Source organism: Babylonia areolata, chromosome 22 (genome assembly GCF_041734735.1).
Source record: "Babylonia areolata isolate BAREFJ2019XMU chromosome 22, ASM4173473v1, whole genome shotgun sequence".
Classification (NCBI taxonomy): domain Eukaryota; kingdom Metazoa; phylum Mollusca; class Gastropoda; order Neogastropoda; family Buccinidae; genus Babylonia; species Babylonia areolata.
In genome coordinates, this window is record NC_134897.1 from 41,160,448 (window position 1) to 41,177,936 (window position 17,489).

The following is a 17,489-nucleotide window of genomic DNA, read 5'->3' on the forward strand; positions in this document are numbered from 1 at the left end:
GTGTGTGTGTGTGTGTGTGTGTGTGTGTGTGTGTGTGTGTGGTTGATGATGGTGACACAGTCAAAAGATGGCAGTAGATGGTTAGGAAAATGATGGGTTGTTTGTGTCACTACCATCTGGGAGTTAGGGACAAATTTAATTTGTGCCAACAATGTTGGGCTAAGATTCTCCTGGTGTGTGTGTGTGTGTGTGTGTGTGTGTGTGTGTGTGTGTGTGTGTGTGTGTGTGTGTGTGTGTGTGTGTGTGTGTGTGTGTGTGTGTGTGTGTGTGTGTGAGGGAGAGTGTGTGTGAGAGAGAGAGAGAGAGAGGTTGTTGCTGCTGGCACTGTCAAAATATGACAGTGGATGGTTAGGAAAATGATGGGTTGCTTTGTCAATCGCTGTCTTGGAGTGGGGGACAAACTTGTTTGTGCCAACAATGCTGGGTTTGGACTCTCTTGGTGTGTGTGTGTGTGTGTGTGTGTGTGTGTGTGTGTGTGTGTGTGTGTGTGTGTATGTGTGGTTGATGATGGTGACACAGTCAAAAGATGGTTAGGAAAATGCATTGTATCGTATAGTATCGTGGGGTATCGTATCGTGTTGTATTATATCGTAGTGTAGTGTAGTGTAGTGGTGTATGGTGTAGTGTAGTGTTGTGTAGTGTTGTATTGTGTAGTGTAGTGTAGTGTAGTGTTGTTGTGTAGTGTAGTGTTGTGTAGTGTGGTGTAGTGTTGTGTAGTGTACATGGCGAAGTACGGATGTCCCAGAAAGTTCATCAACATCATACGGCAACTACACGATGGGATGCTGGCCCGAGTCCAAGACAACGGAGAGACTTCAGAACCATTCCCTGTCTCCAACGGAGTCAAGCAAGGGTGTGTTCTTGCCCCCACCCTGTTCAGTTTCATGTTTTCAGCCATGCTGACAGATGTCTTCAGAGACGCTGAAGTAGGCATTGGCATCAGGTACCGCACAGATGGCTCACTCTTCAACCTCAGGAGGCTTCAAGCAAAAACCAAGGTGAGGACAGACACCGTCAACGACTTCCTGTTTGCTGATGACTGCGCTCTCAATGCTGCCTCCGAAGCTGGCATGCAACACAGCGTCGACAAGTTTTCTGCTGCCTGTGACAACTTTGGCCTCACAATCAGCAACAAAAAAAGTCTGAGGTGATGCATCAGCCAGCTCCAGGAAAGCCTTACGTTGAACCAAACATCTTCATCAACGGGCAACGACTGAATGCGGTGGACAAGTTCACATACCTGGGCAGTACACTCTCTCGCACAGTTGTCATCGACGACGAGGTAAATGCCAGACTCGCCAAAGCCAGCGCTGCCTTCGGCAGACTCCATAAGAACGTTTGGAACAGGAGAGGCATCACCCTGGAGACGAAGCTCAAAGTATACAAGGCTATAGTTCTCACCACACTGCTCTATGGATGTGAATCATGGACGGTCTACAAACGCCACGCCAAAAAGCTGAACCACTTCCACACCACCAGCCTCAGAAAACTTCTCGGCATAAAGTGGCAAGAGAAGATCCCTGACACAGAGGTGCTCACTCGTGCAAACTTGCCCAGCATCTACACCATCTTGATGCTGGCCCAGCTGCGCTGGGCAGGCCATGTAGTTCACATGCCAGACCACCGGTTCCCCAAGAAACTGCTATACGGCGAACTCCAACATGGCAAGCGCTCCCATGGAGCCCAAAAGAAGCGCTTCAAAGACACTCTGAAAGCTTCTCTGAAGGCCTTCAACACCAGCCACGACACATGGGAGCTGAATGCAATGGACAGACCAAAGTGGCGTTCAGCTGTCCACAAAGGCGCCAAATCCTGTGAGGCCAACAGAATCGCTGCAGCAGAGCAACGCATACAGGCCAGGAAAAGCAGTACCAGCAAGTCCCCGACAGCCGCCACCATCCCCTGTCCACACTGCGTCAGAACCTTCCGGGCGCGGATTGGCCTGACCAGTCATCTGCGCACCCACAGAGCCCGACCCACCCACCCCCAGGATGACTAGATGGTCCTCGTCGATCCGGACGGACGAACCACACCACACAGTGTACTGTATAGTTGTGTAGTGTGGTGTAGTGTAGTGTTGTGTTATGAAATATAGTGTAGTGTAGTGTTGTGTTATGTAGTGTAGTGTAGTATGATGTAGTGTAGTGTAGTGTGGTGTAGTGTAGTGTTGTGTTATGAAATATAGTGTAGTGTAGTGTTGTGTTATGTAGTGTAGTGTAGTATGATGTAGTGTAGTGTAGTGTGGTGTAGTATGATGTAGTGTAGTGTAGTGTAGTGTGGTGAAGTGTAGTGTAGTGTAGTGTAGTGTAGTGTAGTGTAGTGTAGTGCACACACTGGCGTCTGCCTCCAATAATTAACGACATTCCTGTACCATATATCATCAGGCTGGCATCACTCAATCAGTCAGTGCTATGACAACAAGAGGCAAACACTGCGCATTAGCTGAATGTGGGATTTTGAGTACGGTGGGGGGTTTTATGGCACTGCCGGTATACTGATATCAGGACCAACAACAGTTGGCGAGCCGTGTGGGATTAAGGTGAAGGGAGGGTGGGGGGGAGGTTGGGGGGGAGGGGGTGGGGGGCGGATAATTAATGCGTCGCACTGGGTTTGGGGAGATGTTTACTTTGCTGTTGTTGTTGGTGGTGGTGGTGGTGGTGGTGGTTTCGTTGTTGTTGTTGTTGCTGCTGCTGCTGCTGTATTTATTCTTGTTCTCCTCCTCCTCCTCCTCCTCCTCCTCCTTCTTCTTCTTCTCCTTTTTGTCCTCCTCCTCCTTCTTCTTTTCCTCCTTCTTCATCTTCTTCTTCTGCTCCTCCTCCTCCTCCTCCTTCTTCCTCTTTCTTCTTCTTCTTCAAAAAGATCATGATGATAATGATGATGAAATAAAGACGCACCTCATGATAATGTTCAAATGAGTGCTTGTGTCTGTTTTCTGGGTATGGCGATGTGTTGTTGGGGGGGGGGGGGGGGTGACTGATTTTTTTTTTTTTTTTAATGTCGTACTTTGACGTGCATATTTTGAGTAAACTGAGATGATGACTGGTTTTAAGAGTCGGGACTATTTATTCAAAATACTGAGATATGATTATTAATAGTAAAGTGATATTGGGAGCGGTTTTTAAGTATTGTGGTGTGGTTTCCAAGTATTGTGAGCACAATATAGACCAAGAACTCTTTTAGATTTAGCATGCTTGCCATTGCCAAATGAAATAAACGATACACTGAAAGACAAGCCCTAGTTATCATCAAAGCAATCATTTGGAGTCATTTGAGCGTTTTCTTAAAAGTGTTTTAACGTGTGCGTGTTTTTTCTTGGCTAAAATTTGTATTTTGTATTTGTATTTCTTTTTATCACAACAGATTTCTCTGCGTGAAATTCGGGCTGCTCTCCCCAGGGAGAGCGCGTCGATATACTACAGTGCCACCCATTTTATTGTATTTTTTCCTGCATGCGGTTTTATTTGTTTTTCCTATCGAAGTGGATTTTTTTTTAACAGAATTTTGCCAGGAACAACCCTTTTGTTGCCGTGGGTTCTTTTACGTGCGCTAAGTGCATGCTGCACACGGGACCTCGGTTTATCGTCTCATCCGAATGACTAGCGTCCAGACCACCACTCAAGGCCTGGTGGAGGGGGAGAAAATATCGGCGGCTGAGCCGTGATTCGAACCAGCGCGCTCAGATTCTCTCGCTTCCAAGGCGGACGCGTTACCTCTGGGCCAACACTCCAAATTGGAAGTGCCAGAAAGCATTTCTAATTATGAATGGTGTTATCTACATTGGCTGCATATACCACTGTCGTCTGCAAAAGGTCAGCATCATTTCATTATTCACCATGATGTCAAGATGCTGTGCATTGGTCCTTAACTTTTTTGTGAACCGTGTATCAACTTCCTTTACTGATATAGACCAGCCAGATTAATCAACGTAAGTATGTGTTTTTTCGTGTGTGAGTCGGTGTGTGAATGAGTGTGCATGTGTACCTCTGTGTGTGTGTGTGTGTGTGTGTGTGTGTGTGTGTGTGTGTGTGTGTTTGTGAGAGAGAGAGAGAGGTTTACGGACAAAACATCGGGGCACTCAGTCCATTTCGCCCCGTGCAAACTGCCACGGGTCCGCTGTTTTGTGAACTCTTGCACGAGTCTTACAACAGATTTTCTCGGTCATTTTTTAAAATGGGAGGGCCGGGACTTCCATCAGCTATTCTTTTGACGTACATCCCGAGGTTAGTTGGGTTTTTTTTTAATTATTATTAAATGATTAGGTACCACACCATCACAAGCCAGAGAGAGTCACTGGAAGATGTGATGTGTGCAAGGAAGGGAAGGGATTATGTTTAAATAGTATCTCGTCACACACAGTGGTAAATGTAGACTTCTGGTTTAAAAAGGCTTCCTTTTTTTCTTATTTGAACGATATCAGTTAGAATAGATAAATAAATGGTGGGAGAGGATTGGTGAGATGGATTATGCTGAACTAATAAGTTCTGTGCACATCATTTTGATGTCTTACTCTCAACAACTTGTATCACCACTTCGTCATTATATCAATCATTCTATGGTCAAAATGGTTTCCACTCCGAAACTGATGAGCAGTTCACTATCAGCGAGCTTTTTTTCAAACGGTTTAATCCGTTATATACTGAACCTTGGTGGAATGATATCAAAGTGACATGAGTTTGAAATGCACATGCCACTTTTTGTGTACCATTCGATGATGTAACTGACTTTGCTGAAGAAAAAAAATAATGCAATCCCAAGAGACCAAAAAAAAAAAGTACATAGTAAAGAAATGATGCCTGACGACCTGATCTTAAGCTGTCTTATCTCAGTGAGGTGACATACCTTTCCGGACGTGCACACACGCTAGCATCAGACAGGGGTTTAAGTAAACAGATGATCAAGATAAGTACACTGGCGAAGGAATATGTATTGGGAAGGAGAGAAAGATGAGTGCTGTTTCGTGAGACAAGTTTTGTTGTTGTTTCTTTTTCTTTTTCTTTTTTAAGGAAAGAAAGGTAAAACAGTTCGTTTAAGCATTTTACCTTACCCAAAGGTTTGCAACAACAACAGAAATCCTAACACAAACAGTGGATCAACTGAGCAATCTACAGATTTTAGAAATAACAACGCGCATGTGAGAGAACACAGACAGGGAAATGGATCGGAGGAAGAGTGTGGAGATGTTAAAACAAATTCTTAAATGACTAATCAATCTTAGACCATGACAGTTTTTTTTATACCAACACACACACACACACACAGAAACTCACGCACGGACGCACGCAGGCACACACACACACATATCCTACATCCTACATTCAACCCATACACCAATAGCCGAGTGGTTAAAGCGTTGGACTTTCAATCCGAGGGCCCCGGGTTCGAATCTCGGTAACGGCGCCTGATGGGAAATGGGTGTAGATTTTTCCGATCTCCCATGTCAACATAATTATGTGCAGACCTGCTAATGACTGAACCCCCTTCGTATGTATACGCACGCAGAAAAATAATTTACGCACGTTAAAGATCCTGTAATCCATGTCAGTGTTCGGTGGGTTATGGAGATACGAAAATACACTACCATGCATCTACCATGACAGAATCATCGGCAAATCGATGTTGGTCATGTAACGGAAAGAAGAAGAACCCACACTTATCCCTTCTCCATTCCTTCTCCAACTATTAACCACTTTGCTGTTGTTGTTGTTGTTGTTGTTTCTCGCTGCACTCTGAACTGGCCTGGATAAGTCCTCATGATGTGAGTGTGGAAAGCACTTTGGTCATTCCTATTTTTGTTTTCTACACTGGAACTGACGCTGAACGAAAACCACGTTCAGCGTATGAAATATCAACTACACGGCATCATCCTTGGAAGTGGAATTCTGTAACATGGCTTACCTATTGTATTGAATAGTATTGTATTGTATTGATTTATATTATTAATTTTTGTCACAACAAATATCTCTGTGTGAAATTCGGGTTGCTCTCCCCAGAGAGAGCGCGTCGCTACACTGAGAGCGCCATCCATTTTTAACATTTTTTTTTTCCTGCATGCAGTTTAAATATTTGTTTTCCTATCGAAGTGGATTTTTCTACTGAATTTTGCCAGGGACAACCCTTTTGTTGCCGTGGGTTCTTTTACCTGCGCTAAGTACATGCTGCATACGGGACCTCGTCTCATCCGAATGACTAGCGTCCAGACCACCATTCATGGTCTAGTGGAGGGGGAGAAAATGCTGGCGACTGTGCCGTGATTCGAACCACTGCACTCAGATTCTCTCACTTCCTAAGCGGACGCATTACCTCCAGGCCATCTCTCCACACTCCACTCGTTTTATTTATATATATATGTATCCTTTTTTTAATACCAGAGGAACAAGAGGGTGTATACACTCCAGCATGTTTTTGTGTGTGTTTTTTTTTCCAGAAGCAGTAATGGAATGGTCGATGTTGCCAGACGAGATGCTCGCTGTCGCCTGTTTTTTTCTCAGTTCAACAACCGCATGTTAAATGCTAGTGCTAAGAAACCATATTGATTGGAAATATGAGCCGTGGTGTTTTAGGTGATGTGTGTGTGTGTGTGTGTGTGTGTGTGCGCGTGTGTGTGTGTGTGTGTGTGTGCGTGTGTGTGTGTCTGTGTGTGTGTGTGTGCGTGCGTGTGTGTGCGCGTGCGTGTGTGTGTGTATATGTGTGTGTATGCGTGTGTGTGTGTATGCGTGTGTGTATGTGTGTGTGTGTGCTTGCGCGTGTGTATGAGTGTACATGTGCATATGTGTATACATGAGCACGTGTATGTCTTTGTGTGTGTCTTGGGGGGTGCGAGAGAGAGAGAGAGAGAGAGAGAGAGAGAGAGAGAGAGAGAGAGAGATTTAAATGTAGTCACTAGCACGGAATACAGGATGAAAAATATATAGATTTCTATGATAGAAGCCAGCTGCAGCTGTCACTTTGCTGTTGGCTCAGCTGTAAGCTTACGTCAATCTGACATGAGCTGAGCGTTGATAAACCTCAGTGTTATTCTTTCGTGCACACTGCCATCTTTTTTTTCTCTTTTTTTTCTCAAGGCCTGACAAAGCGCGTTGGGTTACGCTGCTGGTCAGGCATCTGCTTGGCAGATGTGGTGTAGCGTATATGGATTTGTCCGAACGCAGTGACGCCTCCTTGAGCTACTGAAACTGAACTGAAACTGCCATCTTGTCCATCACTTTTTTCTCTTCTTCCCTCCCCCCCCCTCCCCCAATTGCGAAATCCCAGTGGAATGGGGAAAGCGCATAGAGCTTCAAGAATATGCGATATAGCAAAATAAATGAATGAATGAGGGGGAAGATGAAGATGGACGAGGGAGATTAGACGCTTAGGTCAAGAAATACAAACACGTCTTGTGGTGGGCGACATACGATTCAATAATATAGCACACAAAAAATTATAGAAAACATAAACTGATTCTAGAATAGCCTATAAAGGTCAACATGTATTCTTCTTCTGAATATAAGGTGGGGGGTAGGGTGAAAATAAAGAACGAAAAAAAAGAAAGGAAGAAAGGAGAGAAGAGGAAAGAAATTATAAAAATTAAAATAAAACATAATTTTAAAAAACCAGGCAAAACAACTGATGAAATAAGAAGGAAAGAAAGAAAGAGGGAGAGAGAAACAGAGACAGACGGACAGACAGAGACAGACAGACAGACAGACAGACAGAGAGGCAGAGACACAGAAAGAGAAGAAACAACGAAAGGAAAAAAAAGATAGAAAGAAAGAAAGACAACATGAAATAAAACAAAAGGGAAGTTCAGGCGGAAAGACAGACAGACAAACCGAAGACAATCAGATAAAGTGTATATATATATATATATATATATATATATATATATATATATATATATATATATACTCTGCAAGAATCTCCACATCTACTTCTTTTTCTGCCTCTATTGTGTTTGGTGATGCCAATGTTCAGTTTTCTAAATCAGCAAGACCTTGGAGTCATTCTTGACTCAAACCTCAGTATGCATGCTCAGGTAGTGAATCTGATATGCATTGTCAATTGTGAACTTCGTCGCATCAACTCTATCCGTCAGTACCTTTCTGTTGAAACTACAAAAACTCTTATTTCTGCTTTTGTGCTGTCACGAATCGACTACTGTAATTCTCTTCTCATAGGCTGTCTACATTATATTCTTCAGCGAATTCAAAAACTTCAAAACAATTCTGCTCGTCTGACTCTCAGAGTCCCACGTACTGATCACATTTCTCCTCTCCGCAGGACCTACATATCTTTCTGACCTTATCAGTGTTTACACTCCCGCACGAAATCTCCGCTCTTCCTCTGACTGTTACCTTTTGAAACTTCTTCGTGTCAATACAAGAATCTATGTTGAACGTTCTTTCGTCTTTGCTGCTCCTCACATCTGGAACAACCTTCCTTATCATATCCGTGCATCTGATTCTATTTCTGCTTTTCGCTCATCACTAAAAACTGATCTTTTTAAAACCTGTCTATAAATACTCTCAGCTTCTTTGTTCTTCAACACCACCCATGTCAGCTCACTTTGGATGTATGTAGAGTGGGAAAGGGAGATTGTGTGTGGGTATGGGGGGGCAGTCTGGGGGGTGAGGGGGGGGTTGAGAAAGAGTGGTCATGAACGTTTTAAGTAACTTGTAATATTTTTCTTTTATGTAAAGCGCCCTGAGCTCTCAGAGAGAAAGGGCGCTATATAAATGTACAGATATATATATATATATATATATATATATATATAGATATATATATAGGCATAACGAAATAAGAACAAAACGACGAAGAAGACAAAGAACGACAACGACGACGAAGAACAACAACAACATGAAAAGGGGGGCAGGGGGGAGGACGAGATGAGGCAACAAGTGATGATGACAAAGCACCCACACAGCACTCAACCCACTCCATCCACCATCAGCAACAACAGTCACTGACTCTCCAGTCACCAGGAAACTGGATAAAAGGAGAAGGGGGCGGGGGGATGGGGGAGGAGTGGTAGAAGAGAGAAAGAAAAAACACGACAGAAAATACATTGTGCTTCAAATGTCAAGGCTGGGTAATCTGGCATCGATCACTGTGGTTACCTAGGTGCTTTACAGAGACAGTGTGACTTGGGTGACATCTGGATCTCTTGTTTCTGTCTGTCTGTCCGTTTATCTGTTATGCATGCGTGGGGTGTATGTGTGAATGTGTGTCTTCATGTTTTACATTTATTTGCTTATTTATCATCATTGTTGTCTTATTTATTTATTTTTTTATTATTATTAATTTATTATTATTATTATTATTATTACTTCCTTTTTTTATAATTATTATTTATTTATTTATGTAAGCTTATCTATTATTTATTCACCTCTTTTTTTTTCTTTTTTTTCTCAAGACCTGACTAAGCGCGTTGGGTTACGCTGCTAGTCAGGCATCTGCTTGGCAGATGTGGTGTAGCGTATATGGATTTGTCCGAACGCAGTGACGCCTCCTTGAGCTACTGATACTGATACTGATACTGTCGGTTTGTCTGTCTGTCTGTCGGTTTGTCTGTCTGTCGATCTGAATCTCTCTTTGTGCCTGCGTCTGTTTCTGCCTCTGTATCTGATTCTGTCTCTCCGTTTCTGTTGGTCTGTCTGTCTGTCTTTCTTTCTTTCTGTCTCTCTCTCTAACTCCCTGTCTCTCTCAATCGCTCTGTCTGTCTGTCTGTCTGTCTGTCTGTCTGTCTATCTCTCTCTCCTTCCCGTATGTACTCAGTTGCAGAGTGATATTGATAAACTCGTAAAATGGACCGAAATTAATCACATGGCTATTCATCCACACAAATCAAAATTTATGCTAGTGACAACCAGACAGAAACGCCAAAACATCAAATCTAGATTACTCGGACCAAAGGTACTTGGCAGTGAGCTGGGGGTAGTTAATTCTTACAAATTACTTGGTCTTACTATTGATAATAACCTGTCATGGTCTAATCATGTTTCTGCTTTATGTAAAAAGCTATCGAAAAAATTATATCAGCTCAACAGAATTAAACATTTCCTTGATCAACATACCCGCAAGTTATTTTTTCACGCATACATTCAACCTGACATCGACTATGCCTCAACATGCTGGGACTTAGCAAGCAAAAATTGCTTGAAACCACTCATAAGCATATACAGACGTTCTCTCAAGATTATTCTCCTCAAATCTTCTGTCTATACTAACGACTACAAAGAACTAAACATCCTTCCTTTCCATCTCAAATGTATCTTTAATAAAGGTGTTTTTATGTACAAAATTAAAAAGAAATTAGCACCATCCTACCTTCAGAGGAAATTTCCTGAAAAAAGTGTTCGTGGCAAAAATACCATTTCTATCCCTCGTCCGAGAACAAACCTTTTCATGACATCTCTCATGTATTCTGGTGGTAAACTATGGAATGAAATTCCCGACTATTTGAAAAATAAATCCACCTTGGTATCATTCAAAAAAGAGTACCAAAAATATCTCATGAATCAATTATAAATAATTCTTATATTCCGTATGTTGTTTGAGCTTCTTGAGAGTGCTTCTACACAATAACATGTTTTTTCCTTGCCCTCTGACAATGTGAACAGGGAAAGGAGCTCAGAAGATTAGTGTATATCAGTCCGTGTATACATGCGTGCGTAAGCTGGTGCGTGCGTGCGTGTGTGTGTGTGTGTGTGTGTGTGTGTGTGTGTGTGTGTGTGTGTGGAGAGTTATATTCCATGCTATTTTTTTTTATGTTTCGTGATTAACTCTTGTTGTTGTAGTTGTTGTTGTTGTTACCGTCTACACCGAGTGTCCGTACCGATATTCTTTTTTCTTCACTTTTTTTCTTTCTTTCTTTCTTTTTTTTTTTTTTTTTTTTTTTTTTTTTTTTTCCTTTTTCATCTTTTGTGCATGTGAGTGGGTGTGTGTGTTTGTGTGTGAGGGAGGGCATGGTGTAAAGAAGCTTCCAGCTTATCCAGTTACCCTCAATAAAACATTTGTTCATTGTTCATTTTGTTCATTGTTCCCTCTCTCCCTCTCTATTTTTTTCTCTTTTTATTTGTCTGAATCTTTGATACATGTCTCAGCTCAGTAATAATTATGGTAAGATACTCGCGGATATACATGAATGTTATAACTCAATAAATAAAATTCCGCGGATATCACGTGTTAAAAAAAAAGTAAATATTTTTGTTGTTGTTGTTGTTTTTTGTTTTTTGTTTGTTTGTTTGTTTGTTTGTTTTTTTGTTTTTGTTTAAACAGTAAAAGTGGATGCACATTCGCGGTCATATGTTAAGACTCAGAAAACGTGGTCACTGATTCACTGATATTTCATATTTCATATTAGAAATCAGTAAGGTGGTGAATATTACTAAACACATGTTCATGTCTTCTATTAGACCCAGAAAATAAATATCAGGTGCGCCGAGAGTTCATTAATTTTCCTCCTGATAGTTTCAGAATGCGACAGCAATTTCAGCATAAAAAATGGAATCCAGGCTTCTGGAATATACCATCCATGGTTCCATATACACTTGTATCATCTATAGTACCGTAGAGATTGTCAGCATTAGTGGTAATACGTGAGCTCTTGTCTCATTCATATGTCTCCACTCTTCATGTGATATACACACCCAGTATGCGTATATTGTTCACCCTACCCGTCCATAACATATGGCGAGAAGCAAAGGAATCGCCTCGCACGCTAGTCAGGTTGTCAGTCGGTTTGTCCGTCTGTCCGTCAGTTCTTATGTCTGTCCATTCATTTGTCTTTTTGTTTTCTTTCGGGTTTTTTTTTTTTTGTTTTTTGTTGTTGTTTTTTGTTGTTGTTTTTTTTTTGTTTGTTTGTTTTTTAAACTGACAAAGCACGCGTTTGATAAACAAAAGAGTATTCGAAACTGTTATTGATCAGGAGTCTTGGAGTCTTTGGGGGGTTGTCATAGGATGCAGTCATTCTTGTTCTGCCTCAAATAGACTTCTTTTTTTTTTCTTTCTTTTTTCTTTTTTTTTTTTTCGCCTCTTTTCAATATACTTTTTGTTGTTGTTGAAAATAAAGATATGCCGATGGAAAAAAAAAAAAGCCGTTGAAGTTAATATGAATCATTAAGTAGAGTGAAAAAAACAAAACAAAACAAAAAACCCTGACCTAACTCCCAGTGGATTTTATTCTGAGCGAAAACCAGTGTAGTCAGAACGGCGCTAATCAGGGCTCGGGGGTTGGGGTTCTGTGAAGGGTTATATATATATATATATATATATATATATATGTATGTATGTATGTATGTATGTATATATATACCGGTATTTCAGCTTTTTTGCTACAACGCATTTTCTCTACAGACAGTCGGTGGTGTGAAGCCGTAAATCAAGGCTTCAAGCACGCTAGCCTACGTGCATCAAATCGCCGAAAGTTCCGATTAACTGTGTGTGACGTATTGATCCGAAAAGAAAGAAAACGGGTGAAAACGAGAATAGAATTTCTTGCGTGATAAATAAGGGAGGTAATGCAAATCCGCGTTCGTCGGATTTTCGTCGCTTGCAGAACGACAAGAAAGGTCATATGACGTCATGAGTAGTCCACCACCACCACCACTGTAACTAGCTTTTCTTGGTGTGCATTGCCGTTTTTTCGACAACGTTTCGGCAGAGTTCGATGACATCATTTTATTTGCATAAACTGAATCAAACAACAAAAACTATGTCGTCAAAAAAGTCTTTAGAACTCAAGACATATACAGCATTTTAAAAGACAGCAACGCGGTAAGTTTATTACTTAAATATCCATTTTATTTGTTTTTTATTTCTTCTTTTTAGATCCCTCCCATACAAGATCTGGCGTAAACAAATGACAGAAATCAGATCACGTAATCGGCTTGGAACCTTTGCCTTGAAACGGAATACGGAATATGTATCATAGATCCCATCGACAGTTGCCCAAAACAACAGTTTCCCATTCCCTCAATTTCACAAAGACATGAAAAAGTATTCGTGCTGTGGATAAAATGATGCTTCAAACTGATATTCGGTGTGTCAAGTCTCTCCAAAGTCGAAGCCAGATGAGGCTCTGTGTTGACTTTAAATTGATCAGTTCGAATACTTGAATGGCAATGGGAGAGATTTTACATGAAGCACACTCAAAGTAAACATAGAAGATTAAAGCAAATAATTGGTGTAATTGTAAAACGAAAAGTAACGTGTAAACTTGCTAAAATACTCATCGAAATAGTTCAAAATCCTTTTGTTGGAACAGGCGATTTCCACTTTTAGCACTTCGGTGACCAAGAAAAACCGGCAATGGAGACGCGCATGCGCACACGGTTCTCGCTAAAAATAAACATGGAATCCCGACGAAAATCCGACGAACGCGGATTCGCACTACCCCCCTAATGTGATGAAAATTTGCGCTAGAAACACCCAAGAATTTTGCGCCCATACAATAGGGTCTAGTCATAACATGTTCTGTTATGCAGAACACACGTGCTGTTAAGAAAGGTCTCGGAAGGACACAGTGTGTGGTCTTTCTGCCGGAAAATTGTTATGAGAGACGAAAACCTTTTTTTGGTTGGCCTACCTTCGGACGGCCTACAAAGGGCGGCAGGTTGAACACAGAAGTGAAGATCCGCCTCGCAACAGCAACATCAGCGATGGCAGAACAGGACAAGATCAGGAGGAGCAGGAGCATTTAACTTGCCACCAAACTCAAACTGTACATATCCTTAGTGCTCGCCATTCTCCTGTATAGGCTAAATGTGAAAGCTGGACACTGTCAGCCGAGCTTGAGAAGAGGATCCAAGCATTTGAGATGAAATGCTACCGAAAGCTGCTCCACATCTCATGGGTCGAACCAGAGGCACTAAACTTAGCGAGATGAATCACTCAGCGCTTCGCGTGAAGCCGCCGCGCGAGCAGCTCTCGCCCGGAAATAGTATGCGCCCTCAAGCGGCCAGACAGTTACGGCAGCAGAGGAAATGGCTTGGTGTTCTGCTGTAAACTGCAAAAACTCGCGCAAAAAAGGATGGACATTGTTCCGATTTCCCAAAGATGAAGACAGGTAAGCGTTTCATGATTTTGTTTAATGAAGTATCGTGTTGATATGGACATTTATGTCGTTATTACATTCGTTAATCAGAGCTTTGTTTAGCCGAGTGTGCAAAGTGAAAGTAGTTTTCAGCAAAACCGAAAGTAGAGCTGTGAAAGGTATCCGTGACGTTTTGTGATTGTGACTTTGGGTCTGGGACAGACAACATTAGAGCGGCATCAAAACTGAACCCAAAATAAGGCACTGTTTTAGTGATTAGAACCATAGTGATGCATTGATATAATTATGCAACACTGAATGTGTTGCTATGGTTGTAGTGTAGTGGTTATGGTAGACTGCTCAGCTAGCAGTCATAGTAATAGTAATCACTACTTGCAGTAGACGCCAGTCAAATCTTTCTAGTAATCAGTAATCACTCAGTTTAGCAGGAATGGCAGTAATAGTAGAAGCAGTTGCAGGAGCAGCAGCAACAGCAGCAGTAGTAGCAGCACCAGCTTTGTCATCATCATCATCATCTTCATCATCATCAGTAGTAGTTGTTGTTGTCGTGGTAGTAGTAATAGTACTGAGAAGGATGAAGAGAACAACTGAGGATGAAATGATACCAGTTTCTATAAATTGAAAACTGAATGAAAATAAATATTGAAATGCTATATTGCTTTTTTTGTACAGATGCAAAAAGTGGGTTCAGAACACCAGGCGAGCTGATCTACAGGGAAAAACCAGCGAGTACCTGTACACTAACTGCAAACTTTGCTCTGAACATTTTGAGCCAAATCAGTTTATGAAACCCAGTGCGGAAAAATTGAGTCGTGTGTGGAATGCTGTCCCCACATTGTTCAACATTCCAAATCCACCACCTAAAGTCACAACAAAAAGAAAAATGCCCTGTCGACAGGATCACCCTGCAAGTTCCAAAAAAGCCAGAACCAGCCATGAATCACAGGAAAAAGCAGGTAATTTAATTTACTGTATATATTTGTATGTTTTTAAATTGCTGTAGCTTTTATATGTACAAGTATTTTGATATAATTATATCAGACTTGTTATCTCTGCGATAATATTATTTAGAACTGTGTATATCACATTGTGTGGGGTGTGGATGAGGAGAGTGAAAAGATAAAACATAAATGAACATATATGTCATTATTTCTGTCGCCTTGTCAGTGTCTCTCTCTCTCTCTCTCTCTCTCTCTCTCTCTCTCTCTCTCTCTCTCTCTTTGCTGTATCTCTTTTAAAACCTATGGAGAATCTGCAAAATTATGTCGATAACCCACGTATTTATTTTGGGGGACATGCCGCAGACAGTCAACATACGCACATGCTTTTTCTGTGTTGCTTCTCCTTTGCGCCTGGCTGCTATCTACTGTCTGGGGGAAGGGAGAGGGTGGTGAGGGACGCGGCGCGCCGCGAGCGAGCGAGGCTTCAGTTTTGCACATAGGGGAAAGAAGGGAGTGTGCCCTCTCCCTCATTCTACACTCTCTGGTCGAACACAAGACCAACGACTATGTCCGGAGCAAAGTCGAAGCCTTCGCCGGACATCAAGAACCCCTCCTGGCCACCATCAAAAGGAGGAAGCTGGCCTGGTTTGGCCACGTGACCCGCCACAACACCCTAAGCAGGACCATCCTGCAGGGCACCATGGAGGGCGGAAGAAAGAGGGAAAGACCAAGGAGAAGTTGGACAGATGACGTCAAGACCTGGACTCATCTGAAGATGCCAGAGCTGGTGTCAGTGGCCGAGAGCAGACCAGGCTGGAGGAGAGTGACGTCCGCTGCATCCCTTGTGTTCCCCCCCCCCCTCCCCCCCAGGACCCGGTGGGTCACGGGACAAAAGGTAAAGGTAAGTTATAACCTTCGGACAATTCTTCACTACTACTACTACTACTGTCGTTCTTGCCTGTAAATTCGAAGACCCTTCCGAATGCGAGCATCCAGTTCTTGATTTGGCAAGGGGTGTTGTATGCCTGTCATGTATGTTGCAATGTTCTGGGTGAAAGATCCAAGTTCGAAGAACTGAAGTTGTAGTTTGATTTGTTCTAGAATTGTTGGTCACCATTGTTTACGTAATTTTTAGCTACGTCATTGATCGTTTGACGTGTTTTCTTGTTTGTCTATTGTTTTGTTGTTGTTGTTGTTGCCTTGAGATATCGTGCTACTTATTTTTCAGGTGAGTTTCCTTTGTGATCGTTAAGATCGCGTATCTGATAGATTGGGATTTCGATATAGTTATGCATCGATTTTTTTAAGCAGTTCGAACATTCTAGGCTTTGTTTTGCATCGCCACAAATCTTGATCTAGAATTGTTTCTTTCTTCATCCATATCGCTGTTTGTTCAGGTTCAGGTTCAGGTTAGGGGCTGATGTTGATCATCGTAGCCTCACTGCTTTTTACGCCCCGTCTCATTTATGATTAGCACAAGGCCTCACGGCCTTCTTTGTGCTATGTCGTTATCGGTCTTGTCTCAGTCTAAGTAGACCCAGTTACAATTATCTTGGACCATCAAAGTCAAACCAGATGTCTTTTAAAATTTTGTGATTATCGATAAGGTTCTTGAAGTTGTTGGTATTGGAAGCATACTTGATGTTAGTGATTAGTTTGTTCCAGTCGTTAGTAACCCTATAACTGAAAGTAAAGTTCCTTGTTATGTCTCTGTTTATAAATTTTATCAACACTGTTTCTTGTTTCCATATTAGTATCTGGCGGTGAATCAAAGAAGTGATCTTTTTTTTTAATATCGTCTATACCATTACAGATCTTATAGGCTTGAATCAAATCTCCTCTTTTTCGTCTTGCTTTCATTGAGGGTGATTTTAGGAATTTCAGTCTTTCTTCGTAAGACAAATCCTTAATTTCATGCACCAGTTTAGTAGCACGTCTTTGCACTCTTTCATGTTGTTATGTTCTATCATTGTTCATTTCATTCACATTGTTATGTTCAGTGTCATTTTCGTACCTATATTGGTAGGTGGGGTTTTCTTTCCCGATTTTTTTTCCCCGATTTGCTTTATAGTGTAATTGCAGCCGGACTGGTTTACTGAATTCATTAACCACGTGTAGAAATGATAGTCCCTTTTCTTCTCTTCTACAGTAGCTTCACTTCTGCATCTACTCTGCCATCTGGCCATTCCCGACAATGTCTTCCCAGAGTGGGTGGGCGGGTAAGGAGGGGTAGAAAGCGAGCATCATGAGTGTGTCTGGAGGGGTGGGGGGCGGATGAGATTGTATGTGTGTGCGTGTGTTTGTGTTTGCATGCTTTCGTGTTTTAATGTCTGTGCTTTTTTCTGTTCTGCAAGGTTTCAGTTGAAGAATATATAGCCAGAAAAACTAATTGTAACAATTTTATTTGCAAATAGTCTCAATGTAAATTGCTGTTTGTTAGTACAGTTATGATATTGATATTCCTATATTTTGTATCTTGTACGGCCATACATATGTTAACACTGCGAGGTTGA